Source organism: Thalia democratica, chromosome 8 (assembly GCF_965202585.1).
Source record: "Thalia democratica chromosome 8, ktThaDemo2.hap1.1, whole genome shotgun sequence".
NCBI lineage: Eukaryota > Metazoa > Chordata > Thaliacea > Salpida > Salpidae > Thalia > Thalia democratica.
In genome coordinates this window covers 9,646,129-9,669,733 of record NC_139172.1, presented here as the reverse complement: position 1 = coordinate 9,669,733, position 23,605 = coordinate 9,646,129, and the positions used below count along the sequence as shown (strand labels likewise).

At 27.4% G+C, this 23,605-nt stretch overlaps 1 protein-coding gene across 1 annotated transcript in view; it reads right to left on the bottom strand.

The window, feature by feature from the left end:
- Positions 1-23,605, bottom strand: part of LOC145842894 (polyubiquitin-A-like) — a 122,142-nt gene that overhangs the window by 43,102 nt on the left and 55,435 nt on the right. The window lies entirely within an intron of this gene.

The following is a 23,605-nucleotide window of genomic DNA, read 5'->3' as shown; positions in this document are numbered from 1 at the left end:
TTATTAAAGCTAAATGTTATGTAATTAGAAACGTACTGAAAAAACCTAAAAAAGTTTTAAAAACTCACCCGCCAATAATTCCCTGAAAAACAGTGAGGCCGATGGCAAGAGGTCCAGTTTGTTGGTCGTAATCTTCCTGTACCACCGTAGCTACAGCGAAAAATATCATCGCCCCCGTAATAACTATTTCGTGACCAATCACCGACAGTATATTTGCACCTTCAGCCACGCTTATCGGTCCTGGTACATCTTGCTTTATTGACTGAAAAAAAAATTAAGATTTTTTTTGATATTTTTTACTTTATAGCTGAACAACTATTAAAGCAGAATTAAATTTAGGCTAAAAAATATTTTTATTGTCATAAAAGTCCTTAAAATTATAATATTTTTTTAAGTTTATACATTAGTAGTAAATAAAAAAAAGCTATTATATACAGTATATTAAACTTTTTTTTTTACATAGCGTTTATCGTTAAAGAAGGGAAGTAAGTAAGAGTTTAATTAAGTTTATACTTTTAGTAAACTGTTTTACCTAAATGATTATAACATAATTAATTCTAATACGACAACTTATCATACCTGCACAAGTTTTGTGTTTGAAACAAATTAAGAAAATAATATAGATGTTGTCATTAATCAACTATATTTTAGCAGCTTAAAGAACTATGTTTTAATCAAGTTAGCCTTGAAGCTAAAAAAAAGCTAGGTAAGTAGTTTAGAGTCTAGCTACAAATTTAAGAAAAATGTTATGAATTAAAATTATTAAAACGGTATTTCTCTGCTAAACTTTACAAAGCTTAACTGTCAAGGTAGCATACATTATCTTTTTGAAATAAAGTACAACATTACAGAGATAAAATGTAAGAGTAAAAACAATAAAAATTGTTATAACAAAAACTTTTTGAAGAGCTACTTTCATTTATTTATACGAACTTGAGCTATCCAAGCACCAAGTGTCGAGCCTAAGCACTGCATGGCAACATAAGGTACAAACAGTTTCCAATGTAACACACCAGAAACAACAAATCCCATCGATATTGCAGGGTTAAAGTTTATTATACTGCAAGAATACATTTGTCTTATGAAAAGTATTTTTTTAATTATTTTTAATAGTTTATAACTCTTTATAGAACTTTATTGGTTAGATTTTTAAACTTCATAAAAAATTGTATGTGTTTTACAACTAAAAACTGCTTTTTTATGTAACATTTAAAAAAAAGATATAAGAATGTTTGTGTGATAACTATAAAATTACAAGACTAGTTGATTATAATATTTTTTGTACTAAAAGTTTGAAATATTTAGTAAAATACATTACAGCTAAAACCAAAAAATAATCTAAAGTTTTCAAATTTTATATACGTATGCAATGTTACTAAATCTTTTAGTTTTGTTTTGATTTGAAGTTTAAACTTTTATTATTTAATTTAAAACTACATACCACATTTGAGTGTTTATATGACTAAATGAAATACACAAAAGTATTGATTATAATTTTTATAACCAATTCCTATAGTCTTTTTTTTATTATAATACTTCCTGACTATATAAAGTAACATGTTTTTTTAGGCCATAAGCTTACCATACTTTCCAAAAAAGGACGATAAACATGTACACTGCCAATCCAGCTTGTAGAGCTGGTACTAGAGCTGTGGTTAGATAGTTGATCTCCAAAGAGGTTTCATTTATACTATAAGCAAATAATTACTTTTTTTAATCAAATTAGTTCGTAATAAAAGACAATTGCATTTTTTACCAGGATGTTTAGCTTAAGCATTTATGAGTTAATATTTTGCCTAAACCCGTCTACAAAGCAAACTATGTAATATCTATTTATAATATCTAAATGAAATAGAAACTAAATAATTTTCTCTAAAAATTTTTACTGAAACTTACCTCTGTGTGTAAACTGGAGGTGTTGTAAACATTGAACCCCAAAAAGTATGCAAAAACATAGCAAAAAACTCAGCGGCTAAAGGCTGGATTAGACCGAAGTAAGTAATTTCTACCATATTTAGCTAGTTGTTGTCCAAAATTTTAAATTAAAAATGTTTGTCCTTTGTTGTAAGTTTAGTTTTTAACTTTGAAAACAGTAACATGTACTAATTTTTTAGATTATAAACGTTTATTGTTGTAGTATTATATAAATTAATGAAATACAAACTTGGGATATTTTTTTTTGTCATAACTTGGATGGCGTATGTAATTTTTCTACAATAACATATTATTAACTAATTATTTAATTTTTTTTTTTATAATAAATAGTGTTAATATAAAAAAAAACAGGAGTAAGACAGCCTAATATGTTCGTTTATTATTTTTTAAAACTATCAGTAAATTTAGCTCGTATGAATCCTTGATAGATAAAGATAAGAAGAACCAATTCATAAATAATATTTTTTATTTATATCAATTAGTATATCAAATGAAGTTTTACCATTTAACCTTTGATAATCTTAAAACAATTGTGAAAGTATAGCTATTATTAGTAGTCAATACAATATCCAAAATAAATCGTAAAAACAAAATATACCTAAATGGTCTTAAACGAAAAACTTTTACTGCTGAAGTTGACTTAAAATTTTAGAGTTGTTTTTAATATTAAAAGTACACAAAATGAAAGATATCTTAAAACTTTGTTTACTTTAGTAAAGTATTGTGCTACTAGGTAAGGTAGAAAAAAACTGGTTTTCTATAATTGTAAATTTAAGCTTAGTGTTTGTAAATACATAAAACTAAGAAACTTGTTTTAATAATGTGAGCACAAAACATACAAAAGAAAGTAAACTAAAACACGCCTTGTTATCAAATAATATAGTTAATTTTTAGTAGATTTTTATGCAGAAGAAATATTTGCCATAGGTATTATTGAATTCATATATATTTGTTAAAATTCAGAACATTATAAATGCATATATTTTTACATTTACATAATACATCATTACTATTACAACAACTAAAGTCAAGTTTAAAACTTAAAATATGTAAGTCTTTAAAGAAAATATTAATTTCAAAATATTAACAAGTTTTAACGTTACATGATAGAAATACGTAGTGTTACAGTTAAAAATAAATACAGCTTATAAGCTTTTGTAAAAAAACGCTTCTAAAACTTTATTAAAAGCATGTACTTTATAATTAGATAAAAAACACAAAGAAAATTAATCTTAAATACTATCAATGTGGTTTATTATAAAAATCGGTGTCATTTACGTTTTGGTAGTCACTTTTTCATATATAATTTAAAAACAAGCTTTGACTAAGCTGAAGTATTATTGTAACACACACTACTAAACTAGTTGCTAACTTATACTCAACGTAAAAGTTTGATATGACGCGTAGTTTAAAACAGTAATCGTGTATGTAATGAATATTTATTGATTGTAAATCTATTTTAGTCGTATGTGTTTTATCAAAATAAAGCTTTACTTTAATTTATTGACCTAATATTATATCAAAAACAAATAACTTTAGTTTCAAAAGTTTATATACGAGCATAAATTTAGTATTTATTGTTTTTTAAAGTAATAGAAAATCTATATAAGCTTTTAATACTTTCAAAAACCCTAAAAATTATTTGAATAAATAGTTTAGTAAAAATAAGTAAATCTGAAAGCACAAACAAAATAAAAATTAATAACTCTATATAAAATAATAAGTATAAGGCTGTAGAATATAATAGATACTTTTGTTCTATTTATTATAAAACTACATAAGATAAAGATACTACATTACAAAAATAAAATCTAAAACAAATAAAAAATTTTCAAGTAAAATTAAAAAGTGTAAAGTTAAAACTGGATAAAAAATTTGACAAAATTAGAGAAAAATTATATGAAGACCTTATATAGAAATACAGTTATATACCATAAAAATATTTATACCTTTTATGCTAATAATCATAGATAAAAAAGTAGAGAATAGTCTTACAGAAGATTCTTCGCACAGCTTTTTTACTTTATATCTTTTTAAGCTAAAAATTTAGCTTTTTTAATGAAAACCTTACCAATCAAATTTTATAATTATTAATTTTAACTTAATATTAAAATTATGTTAGATTTTAATAAATTATTATCTTCAGAAAATAAATCATATGTAAAGTATTTAAAAACTTTAATTATAACTATTTTCACTGTTATTGTTAACTACTATTTGATTTAAAACATGAGCTGGTGTAAAAATCTATATTATACTTATGGCTGTTTTTGAATAATAATTGCTTAAGTACATAAACTACATACAAAATACTGGTAGTTAGTACAATCGAACAAATTATACAGTTGACTTTTTATATTTTATGAACTTATTTGAGACAAAAAATTGTATTGTCTATTAATAATAAAGTTTAGGTGCATTAAATCAAATATATACAGTTACTAGTCAACAGTTCGAAATATTTTCTTAAACTAAACAGATTTTATAAAACTGTTGGTAATATTTTCAAAAACAAATATGGTGATTCAAATTTTTACAATGTAAATTTAATTGTAATACATTATTAATAATTCATTTAAAACCAATTACAATAAAAGAACTATTTTTTTATTTTAAGTATTATATAAAAAAAGTAAACATGATAAATTACCTTTAAAAAAAGTGCTTAGTATCAAAAAGGAACTTAACTTAAAGGTGTGTTTTGACTGATTATTACACAAGTACTTTTAAAAAACTATTTCCGAGTGTTTTAATTTCTTTTATAAACTAAAATTTTATCTACTAGTAAATATAAAACTAAAAATATTTCAAACAAGTATTTATTTTTTAAATAAGTATTACAGTTAGCTTTTTTAATCTAAATCTGTTATTAAAATAAAACAGTCCAGGCTAAAATTTTAAATATATATAGCTGATTGGGTAATATTACTTCACCCTTTTTTTTGACTTTTGAGCATAAACGATTGCCAAAAATTGTCATGGTTAGTTAAGTTTAAATGAGTATTTTTGGTTTTGAACTCGGTTCTAAATGTTGATTGACGTACAAAATTAATTATTTCTAGATTACCTAACTGAATAATAAAATTTAAATATTACTTTTTTATAAGCACATTTTATAATTTTACTTTGATAAAAATTCAATAGGAATGTAGTAATAAGTAAAAAGTTTTAAATTATTCTGTTTTAGTATATTATTTAGAACCAGTTTACTCTTGCTTTTCAAAATTGTTCTACTGTAGTTTTCTGAAGTAATTTCTGCACGTTTTATTTTAATTTTGTGCTTAACAGATACTTTTTTTTTGTTATAAGCCCAAGTATTTTTAAGCTGAAAAACGTTGCGGGGTTAACGCATCGTACGGTGGCCGTAGTTTTTCGATCACTGTGTTATACTTTTCCAAAAAGTTTTTTTTTCTCTTTGGTTTTGTTTACTTTTTTTATTTTGTTAGAAAATACTTTGTTTATAATTACTAATTGTTTTACTTATAAAGTTTTCATCTTTGAAACACTATCTGAAGCAGCATTATACATTTGATCATTTTTTATATTCATTTGAAATAGTTTTATGTGTCCTTAGTGAGTTTGATATTTTATATAATTACCATAGATAATTAGAGTTTTGATTCCTATTAACTCGTTTATTTAAGTTAAACTATTTGTTATACCATAGACAAGACTTATACACTGAATATAAAGCTTAAATCATTCAAGGACACAGTAAATTTTTTGTTCGTGATTTTTCTACGGCATCAATAATTAAAAAAATTAAATGATAGTTTTGAAAATCTACAATTCAATGTGTAAATTTTTCAAAACTATTATTTTATTTTTCTAATTATTGATGCCGTAGAAAAATCACGAACAAAAAATCACTGTGTCCTTGAATGATTTTATAATATATATTTTTTTATAAAATACAAACGCATCTTATTCAAGTGTTGACCATAGTTTTGATTTACTTTTATATACCTCTTCAATTTTTTTTTAATGAAAGATTTTTTTAGGATAAAATCCAGTGTAAAAATATAATGGATTGTTCATATCCAAGAATATTTAAAGTGCATTTTAAACAGTTTTTTTCCTTTGAAAAAGTACGAACTAACAAGCGATGCACAAAACACTCAAATAAACAAGATATTACTTGTAGATTAGAAAACTTAATAAAAAGTTTTAAATATTCATATATGTTATACCTTTAAATAGTGCTCAAGGCTGACCAGCTACTTTTTAAATTTCAATTTAAACGTTATTTAAATTACTATACCAACTACAGTTCTAATTTTTTTTTTACAGATTTAATTTTAAATCGGTACTAACTATATTTTAATTTTATCATTAAGTATTTTCAAAAACTATATTAACAACTTCAACTACATATATATTACATATTAAGTAAGATAATTAAGCTTTAGCAAATTAATGCTTTTTAATACCCGACTGCTCTTTTCTAAAGCATTAATTAATTATCTTACAAAATATGTAATATTTATGCACTTGAAGTTGTGGTGTTTTTATGTATGGCGGTTTAATTTAATTATTGGTCAGGGCTTTGAAAGCTTAATAACAATTTTAGTTTTTTAAGCTCTGTTATTTTAAATTTAAGTTCAACTTGTTATTTTAAGTTGTGTCTAACTTTACTTTCGTTATAATTTAGATTTAACTATTATAAACATTTTACAAATATATATTAATAAGTTTCTATTATTTTAATTACCTTAACTATTGATAAATTTATTAAAACAGTAATTAATATTTGTTGTTTTACTTCTTTTCATTTACAATAGATTACTTATTATTTCAAAACAATGGCAAAAAAGTTCTCTAAACTTAAGTGCCTTACTACTAGTGGTCAACCGAATCCAAGATCCGGATCCTAATTTTAAAAACAGATCCGGAACCGGTCGGATCCTAGCTGAGATTTAACCGGTTCCGGGTCTAGTTAGTTTAAAAACTTTTTTTTTTCCGCGATCAACTTCTTTCAGTTTTATTTACTTATATTATTGTGTTTAGAATATTTAATTATTTAAAATTAGTCAAGCGAAGTAGACTAATTAGTTGATTCTGTTGTTTATTGTAAACATACAGGTACATACACCCATTAGAGTAAAAATAGTGAATTGTTAATTTAAAGTTTCTTGAAGATTAGGTTCTTCAACTGACTCTATAATTTAGTTCTATTTATAAACTTGAAATATTTTCATTTGTTAATGAAAAACATACATTTTTAAAATTTGATGTGTCTCATTTTGTTAAAAGTCTTTACAGATAACTTAATAAAATGTTCTCATTTAATTATATTAAATAATGTAAAAAAATTTACAATTATAGCTCATTTAATATTTTAGTACTGAAATTTTAAGAGGCACCGATAGTTCAACAAAATTTTTTGTGCGATAATTTATTTAATATCGAGGCTTGTATATTGATGTTAAAATCCTCTTCAGCTCAGTTAAAATCCTCTCGTTAAAATCTCCTGTTTCACTCACACGCTTCAACTTATAATTTAAGATTAAATGTTTTCAGAAAGTATCATAAGTGTGTAAATCGCCAAGGCCCGTCAAACTATTGGCCACTTTAACCATTCTTCTACAGCGTGCGAGAAACTAAAAAAATCCAAGTCTTTTTAGGTTCATCAGTGTCAATGCAAAAATCCTTGTAACTTGTGCAAGGTGTTGAAACAAGGTGGAACTCAACCTACCTTATGCATAAAAGACTAGAAAAATTGAAAACAATTGTCGAGAACTACGTGGCTAACAACAAATTTAAACCTTAAAACATTCTTACAGTTGATGAACGGAAACTTTTTAGCCTCCTTAATGAGCTGCTCGAACCCTTTTACATATTAACGAAGCATTGTAGTAAAAACAACGCATTGCTGTCAAATGTAATGCCGCATGCAGCAGTACTAAAAAAAATTCAAACCATAAAGCTTATAGTCCACCAGGTCAAAGTAGTTCTAAAACCTTAGCAAGCTTGGCAGAAAATATAAAATAGGCTTTTGAAAGAAGGTTTTATACCACTAATAATACCACACGAATAAACCTTCATTATAACGACTTGTTTTTACTGACAACAGCTGTTGGTCCACTGTATCGACTTGACTTTTTCCCTGCTAATCTCAAGCAAAAGGTTGTAAGGCTACTAAAATCAGAAGTAAAAAGTCATAGTTGGCGTTAAACTAGTCATAGTGGTCAAGTTCCTCAAGTACCGCGTAATAAACCTTAAGCTCAAAGTACTAAAAAAATTGTTCCATAAATTTTTGTCGTTCTATTCTACATTTAAATTGGAAACAAGTGCAAAAGTCACCAAGATTCAGTTGATCTAGAGATTGAGACATATTTTTTTTTGGCTAAAAAAAATCATCTGCTAAAGAATTTAAAGAAGCTAAAGTCTTGTCTTGGTGAAACTCAAACAAGAAAAAATACACACATCTTGCCCGGGTTGCAAGAATTTATTTTCGGCACCACCATATTTTGTTTGTTGTGAAAGGTTATTTTCAGAAGCTGGTAACTTGTGCGAACAAAAACAAAATCGATTGCTTCCAAAAAATGACAAAATGCTTTTATATCTTCATAAAAACTTGAAAAAACAAGAATAGGTTTTTTAGTAGCTTAATGGCGATGTTATATACTAAACTACTTAATTTTATATTTGTAAACATAAACAATCGCTAAAGAAGTTTTTGTTTATCATATAGTTCGAACTTTTATAAGTAAAATTATAATGTAAAGCTAAACATCAGTAAAAAAAATTAAGTTCGTTACTTTTTAAGGCATTCTTACATTTATTTTAATTTTACGTCATACAAGGTACAAAATTCAAGTTTTGTCGTATAAGTAGCTTGAAGTTTAGCATTTAAACTGAGATTTCATATAAGTAGACTTTTTTTTATACAACGTTCTTTTTTCTAGTGTCAAAATACAATATTTAGACAACAACAAGTTGTATTTTTTTAACAAAAAACTTGTATTAAACAGTTTTTACTAACTAATGGTATTAAAATAACTAAATTTTATAAGTTTGTTCCCTACTGAAACTATATAAAACACTAAGGACCCGGATCCGGCCGGATCTTGATTTAGAAAAAAGATGCGGAACCGGAAGATCACTGCTTACTACTTTTTCCAAACACAAAAAATAAATTATCTAGTTTATAAAGTAAGTGAATCAACTTGTTTTAAATGTTAATATATAAAAGCGTAATATCGTGACGTAAATATTGTATGTTTTTTTAATGATTAATAACGTTTAAATATTTTGAACTAGTAGTTTCTTTATTTTATTGTAAGTGGTTTTATATTATGATATACTATTTTATTTTGCATTTTACTTTTCTTTATCTAATATAGACTTAACAGTTACAAATATTATATACTTTTATAACAGTCGGATTTAGCATTATGTATAGTATCTATTATTAATCAACAATCTACAATAGTCTATAGCAGTGGTTCCCAACCTTTTTGATACCCCGCACCCCTAAAATCTCTTAATTTGATCTCGCACCCCTAAAACTATATGCTTAATTATTTATTAATAATTTTAGTATAAAATCATTGATTTCATTACTTAATGATTTTAATTTTTATGATAGTGTAATATATTAATAAAAATAAAACACTTGGAAATTTAAAAACATAACAAACTATATTCGCACAAGTTTTATCTATTTTTTATAAGGTAGAAAACATCAGAACTCACTCTTCCCTTTGCAACGATAAACGTTTTATGAAGGTCAAGCAAGTGAGTTTGGAGCTCATTACTTGTAATTCTACCTGCCCATTTTTAAACAAACTAAAAAACATTAGTTGATTTTTAATTAAACGGAAAAAAATTAAATTAATCTTATATATTTAATAAAAAAAACTAAATGATACTTCGTTGTACTCACAAGGTATTTAACAAATTATTTAAATTATTTAAATACATAAATAATAATGATAAATAAATAATAAAAATAAAAAATAGATTATTTTTACACAAAATTTAACAAATTATTAAAATACTATTCATACAATATTATTTTGAAAAGATTAAGAACTTAATTTTAAGTATACTCTGAAGTTAATGACTTTTTTGTTCCTGTTTATTGTACAAAACTTTCTGAAAACGTGGCATTTTGTTGCTGATGGCAATTCGCATGTCTGCCTGTGCATTCAAGCGGTTTATTGATTTAGTTTTTATAGACAAAAGAGTACTAAATCCAGACTCACACAAGTAAGTCGTCGCGAATGGAATGAGAGTACTTAGTGCTTTTTCACCAAGTTTTGGAAACATATTCATTGTACAAAACCAATATTGTTCAAGAGTTTTGCTTTCAAACTGCATTTTGATAAAACGGTTCATGCATAATTCAATTAGTTCATTTTTTAACGATTCGTCATCGGACATGTGGTTCAAATTAAAAGAATATGGATTTATTGTCCATTCTTCAGAAATTTCCAGTTCTCCTATTTTAAAATATCCGTCAAAAGACTTGGATAGTATTTCCAAATGGTTCATAATTTCTTCAAGCACACTTGAAACGAAACACTCATCTTCATCAGTCACTTCTTCGAGTAATGGATAGTTTGATAAATTGCCTCTGTTAACTCGTCGACACCAGAGATTTAACTTTTTTTAAAAGCATTTATTATTTAACGACATTTTAAAATATTTACATTTCTTCCTTGCATGGAAACACTCATGTCATTCAAGCGGCTGAAAATGTCACTTAAGTAAGCTAGTATTTGAATAAATTCTTTTGACTCCTTTTCTTTGAAATGGTCATAGTCACGTTCCTTAAGAAAAGCTTTTTTTACTTCTTTCCTCAATTCAAAAAAGCGCGTTAAAGCTCTTCCTTTGATAGCCAGCGGACTTCCGTATGGAAAAGTAAAACTGAATGCTCACTACCATAATCTTGACACAAGGACTTAAAAAGACGGTGATTAAGAGCACGACCTCTAATCCAATTGATTGTCCTCACACAAATATCATGGACATTTTTAGATTTCGAGGGCAATGTTTTTAATGCCAAGGCATGTCGATGAATAAAACAGTGAGAACCCTGCAAGTGCGGAATATCCTGTTTTAACAAAGCAAAAAAAAAAAACAGATTTATTTCCCAACATAGCAGGGGCACCATCAGTACATACAGAACCAATAACTTGCATGTCTAAGTCATGTTTCGCAAAAAAGTTCTTGACACATTGAAAGATGTCTTTTGCTCTTGTAGTTCTCTTCAGATCTTCACAAAATAAGATATCTTCTTTTATCGAACCATCATGCACATATCTCACTAGTACAATCAATTGACTGCAATTTTCAACATCGGTTGATTCGTCCAACTGGAGAGAGATTTTTAAAGAACTAGCTTTGATTTCAGCAATGGCTTGATCCAAAACATCCGAACTTAAATCTTTAATTCGACTTTGAATAATATTATTAGATAGCGGCACTAACTCAAGCTTTTTTAAAGCTTCTTTTCCCAGAACATCTTCTGTCATTTGTAACACACATGGCTTTATCAACTCTTCAGCAATTGTATGAGGGTTTTTGGATTTAGCTACGTTATACGCCACATGGTAAGAAGCTAATAAAAGAGGTTTGCCAGCAGATAACAAACCGAACTTTGGAAGTATTCCTCGTGATTTATAGCGGATCCTTTTAGATTTCAATGACTCAAAATCATGACCTGAAATATCTGCTCCACTATGTCGTTCGTTAAAATGTTCTTGCAACTTAGATGGCTTCAAATTTGAGTTCGAAAAAACAATGTTACATAACATGCATTGCGGTTTTTGCAGGCCTTCAACTGTTTCAGTGCAAGTAAAACCAAACTGAACACAACTTTCATTCCACTTCCTTATCTTTGACATGATTGAGTACTAATTAAATAAACTGTATTGTGAAAAAAATAAAAAAGTCAATTACTAAGACATTTTTTTTTCATAAAATTTATACTAAAACAATGCTTCAGCCTATGACTTCGTCATTTAGTCTTTTAAGATTTTGAAATATTAGAAGTGAGGAAAAAGCGCTAGAAAAGTAATAAATGTTAGGCTTAAACTTAAAACTAAACTTTTTATACATTTTGTTATGTTTATGTACTTCTTAAAATATAAAAATCAGCTGTTCTAAGTTAAGCTTATGTAATGTAATGTTTTATTTTCAAAACTATTAGCAGCTAGGAGGTTTCAAAATAATCAAAGTTTGAGTTAAGATTTTTAAAAGTTAAAAGATATTTATTATTTATGTTTATTTGTAATGTTTAGTCTCAAATTGTCAAAAGATATGTATAAAAGCAAATACAAAAAAAGTTTGTATGCTTACAAGATTGATAGAAAAAAGTAGATTGAAAAAGGTAAACGGTTTAAGTTTAAAAGAGGTATGAATAGAAATAAAGTTGATGCATTGAATACTTTTGCTGATCTATAAAAATTGGTTTCACTTAAGCTAAAAACAAGTTTTCTTAAATGGTATAACATACAGTAGTTGCAGTGAACTTTACAATTTATTGATGTTAAGTCTTTAAGCACCACTTTCTGCACAGCTAAGCTTAAAAGATTACATTATAAATGTAATAGAATTAAAAGAACCTGTTCTTAACAGCTAATAAAAAACCTGCTGAAGATAATAATTTTCATCTAAGTATTTCAATTAAATAGATGCTAGCTCATTAACTGTTTTAAACAATTAATGGCCAGTTAAGAATATAAAATATTTATAGAATAGATGATTAAAATTCACAGGTGTAAAACTCTAAAAAAGCTTTACTGAATTGTTAATTCTAAACTAACAGCTATTAAATGAAATTTGTTAAAATAATTTACTTCTAGAAATTCACTCTTGCTCTATGACGTATTAATAAAACTAATTTATTCAGAAAATTAACCCCCATTTTTTTATAACAAAATGTTCTTTTTAACTTTATAAACTTTACCGGAGAGTGAAAATCTCCTTATTTGTCATACAAAAAATAAAAGCCATCTCGCACCCCCTGGAATGCTGCCTCGCACCCCTGGTTGGGAACCCCTGGTCTATAGTGTTTAATTTATTTTTAGTAAACACATATATACACCTACTTTAGCTTCTATTCTTTCCTAACAGCATTTATTTTTACAGAGCTTCGTTGAAGTGTGTTAACCCGTTAACACATAGAAACATATATCAGTGTAATAAAGAAAGAATATTGTTTAATTTGTTATTATTATAGATTATATACCATTTGCAACTTAGTATAAAGAGATTACTCATTTTATCATTTTTTTTGTTTCACAAACGTTTTCAAAGCTATATGAGTTTCATTGTCAATTGGTAAACATCAAATGAGTATGAAAAAATTTGGTTAGTAAAACAGTTTAAATAATAAATTTAAATTATAATGTATGAATAAATTCAAATAAATACAAATTTTAGAGTTTAGCAAGTAAAACTTAAGTAAAGACATGTCAACCAATAAACCGTTAATAATTTTGCTTTTCAATCCAATGCTATCTGCGTATTTGACTTGGGTCGTTCTTCCTTAACCAATATTAATTCCAGGCTGCAGAGCTCGCTTTGTTTACATCGTTTCAAAACTTCAAAGTTTTAAACTATGTCGGAGTTTTTACAGCAGCTGCAATTAACATTCCAAAAACGAATAGCACCCATATTTCAAAAACACTACATTGTTTTTAAATCGGCGTACACCAGCAAAAAAGTTTATGTCTACTTCAGCAAAAAAAGTAAATTCTCGGAAGTTTTTGACACAAATATTATTTATAAAATACACCTGCTCTGCAGATCAAAGCATCTCGAATACTGAAGAAACTTCACGACAAGTTTTCCGACTAATTGCAGACCGCTGCGTAACAGACAAAAACAGCGCAATATTTGACCATCTTTTTAAATGCACACGCTGTCAAAACTCTGACAGATTGAAATGATGTAAACAAAGCGAACTCTACAGCCTGGAACCAATACTGATTAAGGAAGAGCGACCTAAGTTAAATACGCAAATAGCATTAGATGGAAAAGCAAAAATATTAACAACTTATAAATAAACATACCTTTACTTTAGTTTTACTTGCTAAACCTCTAAATTTTGTATTTATTTTAATTTATTCATACGTAATAATTTAAAGTTATTTTTTGAGCTGTTCATTAACCAAAATTTTTTTCAAATTTCATTTAAGATTTGTCAATTACATTTAACATTAGTTATAAACTACTTAAATGCGAGACCATGATATACTAATGCATAAAACTAATGCATGGTTTTTAAGTATGCAAAAAATTGTTAACAATTACTTTACGATATTATATTCAAAAAACATTAACAATTTAAAATGCCTCTGCATTGAATTTTAAGTCAGATAGTTTATTTTCTAGTCCAGAAAGAATCACTTTACAAGTACTTAATTAAACAGAGCTTTCACAGTTGTTTTGAATACATAACAAATTAAATTTATCTGTTGTAAATAAAAAGAATGTGCACTGATTAAATAAAAACTTTTTACTACGGAACAACAAACAATTATTAAGGAACTATAAAACTAGTTGATAAGTTTAAATTAAAGTACTACGAAATGCTGTATACCAGGGGCGTCGCGTGGGGTGTTGCACTGCCGCAACTGCACCACCTTGAAATTTTGTAAGAAAAAAAAAAGTATCTATAACGTTTTCGTTATTTTTTTTGAACGAAATCTCTTTTAAAACTTCAGTTTTGAAAACGACCATTTTGCCCACTTCACTGCCGCAAACTCTTAGCTGACTGCCGCAAATGAACTCAAAAAAGCAAAATTTCTTCAAGAATTACCGCAAAATCAATATCTTGCGGTAAGTAAGCTAAGTTGAAAATTCCCTAAAACAGGACTGCTTAAGTTTCATCTACAAGCTATTGTAAACATAAAATAAAAACAAAGCTAAGCTACTGCAAAGGATTAAACTTGAGTTTATGTACCCACATGATTTTTTAAATTTAACAGATCACTTCTATTAAAAGATTTGTCATAAATTGCATATTTTGAAAAAAAGATAAAAACCCTAAATCACCAAAGTCTTAAAAATTTGATTTTTTATTTTATCTGCATACATAAACTTAACTATAACTGATTATTGTTATCATAAAGTTAATAAAACAAATAATAAAATTTAAGTTCTGAAAAAAAGAATTAAGAAGTTTATTATAAACTTCTAGTTCACTCTTACAGAAAAATATTTTAGGTTTATATGAAATAAAAAATAGTATTATTTAAACAATCACATATTTAAATAAAGTAAATAGCCTTAACTTAGAAACTTTGATTACTTAGAGTAGTTTAAAATTTTAGGAAAATTTAGTCTACCTCTACTTTATATGACTTTTGGTTTAATTTTTTCATAAACAAAGCAAAAAATTTAGATAAAATTGTTGAAACATGGTTGCCTTGCCTCATAATCAGGATAACTTAGAAATGTTAAAAACTCAAGATGACCCAAGATAAATTAAAACAGACTAAATTAGAAAAATATTCAGGCTGACTAAAGCAGTTTTAATTTTTACTCTGAAAATAACAAGCTTATTTAAAATTAAAAAATAAGTGTTTTACTCCTATGGCCACATGAAAACTAACTAACTAAATTTTTACTTCTATAATGGTTACATATTTATAAGTTATCTTTAAAATTCATGAAAAGTTCAACAGCCTCACAACTAAACTTAAAAAAGTTGAGCTCCTGACAAAAATACTGTCATCAAAATGAAAAACAAATTAAAATTATGTAAAGAAAAGATACCCTTAAAAAACTATTGAATTTTAAAACTCCAACAAAAAACATTAAAATTAGAAAAAGTTTATAAAAATTTTAATGTTTGTAAAAAAAATGTGCAAATTAGTGAGGGGTAAGGGGGGAGGGTGTATAGGCACTTTTTTACATGTTGTTCTTATTTTAACTTTTTCAGAAAGCTAATAGTTACTCTTTAATAAACTTGAAATTTCCAATTAAACTTTTAGTTACAACCAGTCAAAGCCAGAGAGTACAAGGATTTATTATACAAGGAGCAAACCAAAACAGCAAAAAATACAATTTTACTGAAAACCTATATTCTCCATCATTTAAAAAAAAAAATTTAATTAAACTTTTTCATCCTAGTTTTTATAAAATTTTATACTTTTGTTGAAGAGAAGTTTTAAATTTTTAAGTATCAATATATATTTTTATATATACAAAAAAAAAACTTTTGTTATAACTTTTTTTTTTGGTGTTTTAAATATCTAATTTAGCAATTTTTTTTCGTTTTATAAAAGAAACATCTAAAGATTTTGAGGCCAACTTATAAAAAAAAGATATGATTTTAGTGATTTGATTTATTTGTTGTTTGAGTTTATATTATAAAAATAAGGATTCATTTGTACCTCTGACTGTGAATTACCATATCTCAAAAATTTTAATGAATTTTTAATATTGATAAAAGATGACTTGTAGTTAAATTAAAACTGTATAAAGTAATTTCAGTAAAATAATTCTAAATTAGATGTTAAGGGCATAAAGGGGAGGAGGGGGGGGGGGGTTAAAACATTTTTTTAACACTGTTTTAGTTTGTGCCTCCCATTATGAACCTTTTGTTGCCTTTGACTTTGACCGGCTATATCTTAAAACATGTACTGAATTTTTAAATCTGTAAAAAGCATCTTGTAGCTTAGTAAAAACTACATAAAATAAGATCAAATTGTGAAAAAAGTGTTTTATCCCCCCTATGCCCTTAAAAGCAAAGCTTATCTTCAGGTGTAGCAAAAGTTCAGTTGTTTTCAAACTTGACAGTAAAAATATATTTTTATTAAAATAATTAATTTTTTTTAAATTCTGCACCACCTAAAAAACATACCACGCGACGCCACTGCTGTATACTAATCATTTAATTTTATTTAAATATATTAAAAGGTATAGAAACATGAGATGATATAAATCTATGTAGTATTAGTAATGATTAAATCTAAGTTATTAAAAAAGTTATAAGTAAAACACAAATTAAAATAACAAACTAAAATATAAACTATTTACGTGCAAATCAAAATGACGCCAAAGCAATGATCGCGGGTTGGAACTGAGCGGTTCCCAAACTTTCCACATATAAGCTAATAACGTTTGAAATCGTAGCGTCTAGTTAAAGAGCTTTTGTGAAAAATATCAAATAACTTCAAATTATTTTCATTATCAATTTGAAGTTTTATTTTTAAAAAGAAAAGTTACAATTAAAAGTTATTTTTTAAAAAATTAAAATAAAAACTATAATTAAGTAGACTAAACAAGTTTTCTGCTGGTTTACTTGTAATGATAGAATAATATTTTAAATCTTATACAAAAACTACTAAACAAAAATAATAAAAGATTGTTTAAACGAACCTAATCAGCAAATTGTAAAATAAATAACGATAGTAACAAAAATAAAAAACTAAACATACAAAGTATGTAAACAAATATTTTTAAAATGGTTCTTTTGTAGGTGTTTTGATAGGAATACTTAAAGTTAATTTCCATTAAAAAAAACAAAACAGAAATAAGTTCTAACTATTGAAACCTATATTAAACCACATGTTAAAGGTCATATACGAGGTGTTCAGCTATCGACAACCTTTTTTGATTCTAAAATAATTATCTTTATTTAAACTGAAAAATATTCTATAATTTTTTTGATGCTTTATTTATTACCTTTCTCAATTAATTAGGTGCAAATAAATTTCATTAAGATTAATGTATTTGTACTTATTGATTAAATTAGTACGAAACTCATTTAGTATTAATGAGCTCCAGTGCTTTATTATTATATTTTGCTTACTAGTTAGTTACGACTTTATTGCTTGTTATATTGAAAACTGAATCGTCAATTTTCAAGCGAAACTTGTTTTCTTGAAGCAGCTTTTGAAATTGAAAAAAATAATATATTCAACAAAAAAACTAAAACTTAATGCAACTTTTAAGTATTTTTGTTAGTACAAAAACTTAATTTAAGTAAATAAGAGACTAAAAATAGGCTTTTAAAATGCTCAGTTTTGTTTTAACAATATGCTTTTTTGTTAACCAAGCCGTTTCGACCTCGTGTTTATTTTTCTTTACTAATTCAGATAAATAAAAAAATCCTTTTTAAAACAAGTTTGTTTATGTCCAGCAACGAAAAGAGGTATTTTTAAACTATTTCAATATTTTTACTTTAAAGATCGTGCTAAAATATCTTACCACTAGATTATTTATATGAAAAAACTAATATCCTTTTTTCAGAAACTAATACAGAGACATACATTGAAAACTAGAATGTTGTAAAATACTCAATTATTAAAACATTAACCAAAGCAAACTTTTACAGAAAAATATATTTTTAAAAGCAAAAACTAATCGAGCAAAACATGTACTTTGATTGACTTTTAGTTTATAACAAGACAAGCGCTTAGCACACCAACAGCATATTAGTTTGCTAAACTTCTACAACTACTTTTAGTAGTACGAACTGTTTTATACCCTTCATACCTTTATAATTATTTCAAAGGCTTTTTTTCAAAGAAGGAACAAAATCCTAATGCTTATAGTATTTTCAACACTTTTTGCACTTTTATACGAGTTTAGACTGCTGATGACTGCAGTTTCTTCTGCCTTAGATTGCTATCCTTAGACAAGGAAGTTGGAGTTGCAGTCAAGCGAATTGACTTTATTATTGTTTTCTTTTAACTTTAAAGTAAAGTACCAAATTAATAAGTTATTTTTTATTGTCATAAATTTTTATCTAATTCTATATGTTTTTTTTATCTAATTCTATATGTTTTAATACGCCTTTTCAACTAACATTTTTTATCGAAAATTGCTGTATCAAACTTATGTTATAAATTAAAGACAGTAGTAAAGTTAAATTAACTTTAGTTATCATTTAAAGGTAGTGTTTAAGTTGTCCAAGTGTAGTATTATATACTTTGATAATATAAGTGTTTCACCATAAAGAAGATATAAAAAACAAGTGGCTTCTGATAACAAGTTATTCTAATTTAACTGGCCTTTGGACACCAGCTGCTGCAGGTTTTAACATGTAACTTAAAGTTTAAAACAAACAAAAAGTTTCAAAAAATTTAGCTTTCTTATTTTGTAAACAAGCGCTTAGCATGCCTACAGCATGTTAGCTTATATAAGTATTAAACTTCTACATCTACTATTCAACTATTTCAAGTAATATGAACTGTTTTTTATCAGATTTATATCTTTCATACGTCTTTAAAATATTTTTTTTTAAACCAGATTCAAAATCCTAACGCTTATTATGCTTTATGAAATTTTATACTTCGTTTCTAAATTAATATTTTAAACATGCTTTATAGTTTCTTTTTATAGCTTGTTGTATTAAACATAACATTTGAAGTTTCATTTACTATTCGTATAACTATGATTTAAACTTTAAGTAATTTTAATTAGTTTATTATTTTATATATAAAAACAAGACTTTTTTTGTTAATATTTTTTATTATTATTTGTAAAATTATAAAATAAAAACATTCTTCTTCGGACTCCTCGTAACTTCGTTCACCTTCTAGCAGCCTCTCACACTGCTTACAATCTTTTCTTCTTTCCAGCCACGAGGAATGACCTTCCGTTGATTTGTCCTCCTTCATTTCGTCCTCAGCGAGATATAAATTATTTAAATAGTATAGTATAAAAATGTAATAGAAAACGAGCATTCTTCCAAAAACGTTCCACGCGCAAAAGACCTTCAAAATAGTAATTTCCATTCAGCAAGTCACTTTCGGGTGAGTAAATCATCCCCACGACCCTTCATCTCTCCGGGAATGCAAGCGCACGCCTCATGGATTGCTGCTGACCCAGTAAAAAGAAGAAAACCTGGGTCATCCATGGGTCGTCCTTGCTCAGCCATCTCCCCTCTCGGCAACTGCTTTGCTGCATGGCAGCTGCTTCGAGGTTCCGCTGTTCCTCCGTCGAGATCTCTGGGTTGTGGGCATCTTTCGGGTCGGGTCGACGTTCCAGTTTTTTACCAGTGGTCTTCTGGGTAGAAAAAAAAAACCTTCAGATTTTCCATTCTTCCCCGCAGCCATCATCCGCTTCTTCCATCTGTCCGGCGCGGGGATTCACCTTCAACCCATTTTTTTGTTTTTTCTCTGCTAAAGACGCAGGGATGCCGCTTGTCTGCCGCTGGCTTCCAACGGCGGCTCTTCTTCGTTCGAGGGAGTTGTTCCCTCAAAGGCGCGCTTCTTTTGTTCCACGAACAAATTGCACACAAAGGTTTTCTCGCGACCTCTGCCTCCTCTTGCCCGGCCCCCGGCACCTACAAAGAGCTCTTTTTCATTTTAGACCCCGCAAGTTTGCTTCTTCTGGTGGCCCCCTGTTGAGTGGGGGCCTTCTACGGAGTTTTATGCTGCGGGGTCACGGTCCTACTTCATCTGGTGCCTCTTCTGGCCGGGTTTTCTTCTCAGGCTGCGGCAAGGTCGCGTGGATCTTCTGAACACACGCTCTTTTGACTGAGCGCATGCAGAAAAGTCAAGGGTTTGCCCTAAAAAGAGCACATTTTTTGTAGTCCGGAGCAAAACGGCCCGGGCGTACGGCCGATAGCCCGAGCCTTCGCTGCCCCGGACTTTCTAGTCGGCTTCTAGCGCCAGCTTCTACTGCTAGCAACACTTCTTCAACAACTTGAAGCTAGTTGTTGGTGGCTGGAAGGGAGATTTTTTCGTAATTTGAAGTCACGTTACGAACTCGAGCCGAATAAATTTTATTACATAACATTTTTTCGCGAGGTTTTTTACGCAAGTTGCGATAAAATTGCGCAACATTTGATTCTGTGTTTGTAAGCGAATATTACGCCAAAGTTTGTTTTACGGTTGTTTTGCGCATTTTTACGTTTTAGTCGTCTTTAGTCTGAACGCAGAGCACTTATTTACAAAACAAATTGTATCCAAGTATATATTAAACTTGATAAACTTTTCAAAGAAAAGTGCAGTTTTTAAAGTGATGACGTAACATTCGTTTATAAACTTTAATACTTAGCTTTTGTTTCTGTGTTGCAGTTACTGAGATATGTGTATACAATAAGGTTTATAATTTTTGTAATTTTTCAGTTCATTTTACTGTTTTGACTTTAAAATATGTGAATTTTCTTTTAAAAACGCAGTAAAAATTAGTTTTATTTTTTCAGAAAACGCATGTCTTACTTTGCTTTAAAACTAAGTTTGTTCTGCCCAGCACTGAACAACATATAAACAAGTTATTTATTAAACAATTTATTTTTAACATTTAAAAAAAGTAGACTTAACACATTAGTTTTTTAAATAGAACTAATACTGAGGATTATCCTAAATGATTAGCATTAGGAGTTGGTCTTTTTGGTCATAGGGATTAGTGTTACTTTAGCGCGAGCAGTCACTTTTGCACGGCGTGACTTTGCACGTTTTCATTCTAATCCTGAACCAAACCATAACTCTATTCACGACTCAAACCCTGACCTTAGCCTTAAATCTAACTATGAGCCTAACCCTAGGCCTGACCCTAACCTCGTGCTAATTCTAGTATTTATTAATGTAACTTTTTTGATTTGAAAACTAAATTGAATGATATGAATGCTTAATAAACAACAAGTTTAAGTAACAAACGTTACAATAATATGATCAACAACTTGTTTAAGAGCTACAAATAGCAAACAATTACCAGATTTTATCTTGGTATACAAAAGATAGTTCTGTAACGCCTCTGGCTATAAATTAAATTCAGCAAAAGAGTTTTCTCTAATTAGGGGTTTTTTATTAATTTGTTAACTTTCTAAATTGCCGCCTTAGATTGGAGTTATTAGATTTGTGGCAGCTCAAGCTGAACTTTTCTATGTGCTAAATTGTGAGTATTGTTATTAATCTCTTATTTTTTAGTTCTGTCTCTTAAATTGAAATTTCTAATAAAGTTAAATTGAAGTTAATTTTACTGTGGTTTGCATAAATTTGAATAAATAAACTCTGCTGTTGATAAAATTAAATTGAAGTTAATTGTACTTTTGGTTTGCATAAATTTGAATAAATAAACTCTGCTGTTGATAAAATTAAATTGAAGTTAATTGTACTTTTGGTTTGCATAAATTTGAATAAATAAACTCTGCTGTTGATAAAATTAAATTGAAGTTAATTGTACTTTTGGTTTTGCATAAATTTAAATAAATAAACTTTGGTGTTAATAGTTAATTATATTGAAATTATCTGTAATTTGATTTTACATAAATTTGAATAAATAAACTTTGGTGTTAATAGTTAATTATATTGAAATTATCTGTAATTTGGTTTTACATAAAATTGAATAAATAAGCTTTGTTGTTGATAATTAATTAAGTAGCAAGCTGCGTTTGGTGCTCTTAATAATCTCTGAAATTTACAAATCAAATTTAATTAATTTTAAAATAAACTAGTGGGCCACACCTAACTCTTGGTATAGCACAATGAGTAATAGATCCAAGCCCCCCAAAAAGGATAGTATGTTCTCTAAAGAGAACATACATCATACTTTAGACAAGGTCAACAACCCCGAAACTCGCTGTAGCCAGCGTAACATAGACAGAGGGATTAACAAAAGGGGTGTTGACCCACACTCTTCGCGCCGTAGCCAACCTGGTCCATCAGACCAACCACAAGCAACGTGCGAAAGATAGTTCTTATTATAAAAGTGTGTTGGTTACTATCGAAATCACTTCACTAACCCTGTTTTAAATTTAAAGAAAGTGATTAAGAAGTTTTAACAAAACGCAAATGTTTCAATAATTCTTAAATTTAGACTCGCATATCACTTGAAATATTTCAACTAAAACAACAAAAAGAAAATACAACAATTATAACCTTGTTTCTTATTTGGTTTAAAAAGTCTTTAAGCTTAAAACTGTGCAGCTAATACATTTCTACATCAAAAGTAATCATAAACTTTGAAAGTAAACTGATATACTAATAGTTGCAAGTAAAATAATGTGTGCTGTTGAAATTAGATAAAACATGTAAAGTTATTGGAAATCAAACTTAAAAAACTCAGTTTGTAATACTTACCACATTTTTATGTATTTACAAACTACAGATTTTTTTAAATAGTTTAGGATTGTTTGTTAACTCTCTAAACTAGACATGTATGCAATATTTACTTATAATAAGAATAGAGAAGAATCGAATAATTCTTTATGAATGCAATCTACAAATTAGTTTTAAAAGTTTAGCAATTAATTGTTAGAGTTGAACTCTTAAAAGCGTTTTAAACTTTTATTGTGCTATAAAGCTTGAAGATTTTTTTGAAATTAGAAACATTCGATTGTTGATCCATTGAAAAACAATCACACAACAACGTTGAAAGTGTCCTGTACAATTTTTTTATATGCTGAGTATAAGGCTTGTTTTGTTGTAAAATAAAAAAACTTTGTAAAATTTTATTTTCGAAAATCTAAACTGATCGTTTCTCCAAGAAAACATGTATCTCTAAAATGAGTTCATTTTACAGGTTAAGTTTTATTTTAACAATAATAAACTAGGTTTAAAAACTGATAAGAAAGTACTATTTAAACAAAATAAACGGAACTAGCTGAATTTAATATAGTTTTTGTTCTTCAAATGTTTTATTAGTAACAGTAGTTTATTTTATACAGATATTTAAACCTAACATTTTATCAGATAATGAACTTTTACATAGATACTAATTACTATATTGTTTGCTGTTATTTTATATTGAGTTT